This window comes from Daphnia carinata, chromosome 5, assembly GCF_022539665.2.
Source record: "Daphnia carinata strain CSIRO-1 chromosome 5, CSIRO_AGI_Dcar_HiC_V3, whole genome shotgun sequence".
Lineage (NCBI taxonomy): Eukaryota > Metazoa > Arthropoda > Branchiopoda > Diplostraca > Daphniidae > Daphnia > Daphnia carinata.
This window is the reverse complement of record NC_081335.1, coordinates 9,490,644-9,495,403: the sequence shown is the minus strand read 5'-3', so window position 1 is coordinate 9,495,403 and position 4,760 is coordinate 9,490,644. Positions and strand designations below refer to the sequence as shown.

The 4,760-nt window shown below is 45.2% G+C and overlaps 1 non-coding gene across 1 annotated transcript; it reads left to right on the top strand.

The window, feature by feature from the left end:
- Positions 1-449: 449 nt before the first annotated feature.
- Positions 450-642, top strand: LOC130685773 (U2 spliceosomal RNA). The gene has a single exon (XR_008999665.1). It is a non-coding gene; the product is annotated as a U2 spliceosomal RNA (small nuclear RNA).
- The last annotated feature ends 4,118 nt before the right edge of the window (positions 643-4,760 follow it).

Sequence of the window (4,760 nt, the reverse complement as noted above, 5' to 3'; positions counted from 1 at the left end):
AACGTTTCAAGAATGGCACTACCTCCACCAGGCCAGACTCGGAAAACTACCAGTCAGAGGGTGTCCAGGATCTAAGGGTTAGAGAAGGCCAGGGATAAACAGATAGAGAAGTACAAACATCTCGGCTCTTTACTTCCTCAAGTCGTTGGCTCACTCGGGTCTTGGCTACCGAGCTACGACGCAATATCCCTAGCCCTGTTCATTCCTGGAAGACGGTAGAACAACCTGAAGAGGAAAACGAAGTTCTTGGCCATACAAGAAACCACCAGGATAATAGCGAAACACTTGGCATACCAAACAGACGAAAGCGATCCACTACCTGAAGAAGATGAAGAAACAGAAGACATCAGTCTTCTGCAACTTCTCTTTAAGGGTTTCTTAACGTAGCGTTGACACGTCGTCTCGCGAACTTTTTCCCTTTACATATAAATGAAAAAATAACATTGTATTTAACTTTATTTCCAGTCCGTTGGAAAATACAATGCATAAAATCTGTTCTTATCAGCGTAATATCTGGTACGGGTTCAAATGGACCCCAGAATATTAAACTGATTTTTCGAGTTAGCTCAGTTACTACTTGGATGCAGATGAGCTTTTTGCGCTTCTCTTTGTGTTTGTGTTTGTTTTGTTGCAAAAAGGGTTTCTTCCAGGTGTCAGGGGCATCCAGGAACACACACATCTCCTTCACACTGTTATCGAACAGGCGAAACAGTCAAAGAGGGAGATGGTGATTGCCTGGTTGGACCTCTTCAATGCTTTTGGATCGATCCCTCACCCGATTCTAAATTGTCTGTTTCAGAGTCTACCACTGCCAGCTCAGCTCCGTCCCATCCTCAGCGACATCTACTCGGACAACGTCATGGAGTTTGCTGTCGGGCAAGAGTCTGTTCAGATTCATCCAACGGCTGGTGTTCGACAGGGCGACCCACTAAGCAGCGTAGTGTTCAACTTGGCAGCTGAACCAATCATTCGGACAACCAAATCCCATAACACCGGATTCACAGCCTTTGGAGCGAGGGTCTCGACCACTGCATATGCGGACGACATCGCCATTGTAGGATCATAAGTCTCGGAAACGCAGAGAACTCTCAACGCCATAGAGAACACGGCAACCTCGCTAGGCTTGAAGTTTAATCCAGGTAAGTGCACGTCCTTAACACTTATTAATGGAAAATCTGTTACAGACAATCGACTGAAAATTGGACAAGCCGAAATAAGACCTTTGGCAGAAAAAGAGCAAGAGGACTACCTAGGAACACCATTAGGCACTCGACTTACCTTCCGTCCAACTACTTCACTACTAGAAAACTTAATCAAAGTAGTAGACTCCAACTTAGCTCCCTGGCAGAAGTTAGAAGTCTACAGGTGTTGCCTACTGCCTGCGCTGTCTCACCATCTGGCGTCTGGCAGAGTGGAAAATTTGTGCTCTCTTCGACCTCGACGTCGCATGCAGAGACTTTTTACGTAGAGTTGGGGGACTTGGAATGCTTCCTCTGACTGAGGAAGCTGATATCTGGACCATTGCCAGGGCGATGCAACTCCTGGATAGCGAGGACGAGTCCGTAAGCGAAGTAGCCATGGCACAACTTGAGGAGACCATCTGACTTGGCTACGGAAGAAGAGAAGTACCATTCCCCATACCAATTAACGAATACTTGGCAGGGTCAATGGACAAAGGTCTTGGTGCCATAACAAATGAAGGATCATCCATGAACCTCTGGACGCGTTCGAAGGGGGCAGCTGGCCACTTAAAGTTGATCAAGATTGATGTATCGGGGGAACAATACTCCATAATCAATGCCCATGACACCTCTTGTATCTCCCTAAAAGCTGTCAGAGGACTCAGAACCACCCTTAGAGGAAGATGGACATCCAGGCTACTGTCGGAACAACAAGGAAAAGTCGCGACGGGACATGCACTCGACATGGTTAAGGACACGGCAGCACTCATCTCTTCCAGAAAACCCCTAGCGTTTCAAGAATGGCACTACCTTCACCAAACCAGACTCGGAAGACTACCAGTCAGAGGGTGTCCAGGATCTAAGTCCACAGCCAAGACATGTCGTCTTGGTTGTCGCAAATTGGAAACAACAGACCATATCGTCTGTTGTTGCCAAGTAAACTCAGCTCAGTCAATTAATCGACACAATTCTATTTTAGATCTTATGGTGACAGAGGCGGAGGCACACGGCCAGTCCGTTTTTGTAAATCGGGCGGTTGACTCCACTGGAATGCGACCGGACATCGCAGTAAACTCAACGAGTCCTGCCATCATCATTGACGTAACCGTGCCTCTGAGCAGCGCAGAAGTTTTAGAGAAGGCCAGGGATAAGAAGATAGAGAAGTACAAACACCTGGGCTCTGTACTTCCTCTAGTCGTTGGCTCACTCGGGTCTTGGCTACCGAGCAACGACGCAATATCCCTAGCCCTGAGCATTCCTGGAAGACGGTGGAACAACCTGAAGAGGAAAATGAAGCTCTTGGCCATACAAGTAACTACCAGGATAATAGCGAAACACTTGGCATACCAAACAGAAGAAAACGATCTACTACCTGAAGAAGATCTTATCTTATCTTATACGGGTTCAACTGATCCCCAGTTATCTCGACTGATTGATTTTCGACCAAGTGGTGCTGGTGATTGCCTGAAATCTTTTCAGGTAATCTAGGCCAAGTTCCTAACTAACTTTTCCTTTTCTCACAATTCTTGACGGCTGGGTAATCGCTTACGTTAGCAGCCGGCGAGAAGGTGTGGCTTGATGTAAACTACGCGTCGTCAATTTGAAGTCGGTCTTCCGGTGTCCATTCCGGCCGTCAGCTCCCATCTCGTTCTTCATATTCCCCACACGTGCGTCACGGTTAGGCCCCAAAAATAACATCTTCACTTAGAGTAAATTGTAAAATTTGTACAGTAAAAGAAAATGTAACTACACCATTATTTATTTTTGTTTCTGTGTTGAAAAGTGTTTTTGTTGTTTTTCTCGAGTTTTACCCTTTTTTGCCTATTTTGTATATTTTTTGTTTGTGCGGACCTTCCCTTCCCCTTATCCACTTTGTTTTCATTGCCTGAGGGACAATGGCTGCCAAGTGGCTCAATACCGTAGATGTCGATTTTGGGTTTCAAACCCCGAGATTGAGTATGCGTGCGGTACATGGGTTCGTGCGTAGTTTGAAAGTTCAGCCACAGGATCTCTTAGGCCTAGCTGCTGTTTTAGATAAAAGAAATCAGGTCGCTAGAATTACATTTACGTCAGAGGCATATACCTCAATTTTTTTGTCCCGACACAGTGGGATCGTCAGGACAGAATTGGAAAGGAAAGAAGTTTAAGAAGTCATCAGGGATAGCAATATTCCGGAGAAATTTGTTCGAATTGCAGGAATTCCGCAGAATTTAGACTTGGAAGTAGTCCAAACCCGTCTGAAAGAATTTGGAACTGTAACTGAAGCTCGGTGGGAACGCTATCGAGTGGTAGAGGACGAAGTTTTGTACCCTGTCCTTCCCACTTGGATGATCGTACGGATGACTTTCACTAAAAACATTCCATCATACATAACTATTGGCAGTTATCGTGCCATGGGTAAGTATGATGGACAGAAGCCTACTTGCCGACTGTGTGACGGCGAAAGCCACTTTAGTTACAACTGCCCAACCTTAAGACGAAACAAAGAACCCACCATTGCCCCAATACCAGTTAGTAAACCGACCAAAAAGGCAGAGACAATTGTAGAAATCCCCGACACTATACCTTTACTTGAAGACCCCATAGTTTCCAAAGCCCTCCTTGAGTGTGGGTTGCAAGACCCACTCTCAGAGAGGGTTCCCAACCTTGAAATTCCATCCTCTTCACCCCCACTAGTTCAACCCACCGACAATCCCTTACCAAAGACCATTCCACTCCATACCATAATACCCGAGACCCAAACCGGCACCTCTGAACCCATGATAGTTTCCATGGACTCGATCGAACCCGACATGGGGGAAATTTAGACCATTGAAACCGACATAACTATAGACCACCTAAAAGTCTCAACTGTACACCTAAATAAAAGATTTGAAACTACCTTGACCAACCAAAATCCTAAACCGACCTCGCCCGTTTCCCAACCCAAGAAACCCCAGCAAATGACTACAAAGTTAAAAATTGCATCTATCAACATCGGAGGAATTAAGCCAGTCGAGCGACGTCAAATTCTTTTAAACTTTTGCAGGGACGGAAACTTAGATATTATGGGACTTCAAAGGTAGCATTTCATACTTGCCCAATTAATGAAAGCCGCTACCATTTGTTGGCAAATGTCGGTCCCAACAAAAATGGAACAGCCATTCTTATTTGACATGGTCTGGACTATTCTCGTATACAGCTAGAAACAGACGGAAGGCTAATTTCTATTGACGTGAAATGTTTCAGGTTCATTAACATCTATGCCCCGTCAGGTAGTCACATTAAGACTGAGAGAAACAATTTCTTTCGTCAAACCGTCCCTGCTTACACACTTAATACTCGACTGCCCTTCGTGTTGGTAGGCGATTTTAACTGCGTTGACGACATCCAAGATAAGGCAACAACCCAGTCTCCTTCCTACCTCACCTAATGTCGTCAGCTATGCTTTGAAAGAAATGGTTACTGATCTTGATCTGGTAGATATTTGGAAAAAGCTAAACTATAGCGAACCTGGTCATACCTTTCACTACCCTACCGGTTCTTCTAGACTTGATAGGATATATGCTAGTCGAACCTTTACAGACAATTTTTTAAATA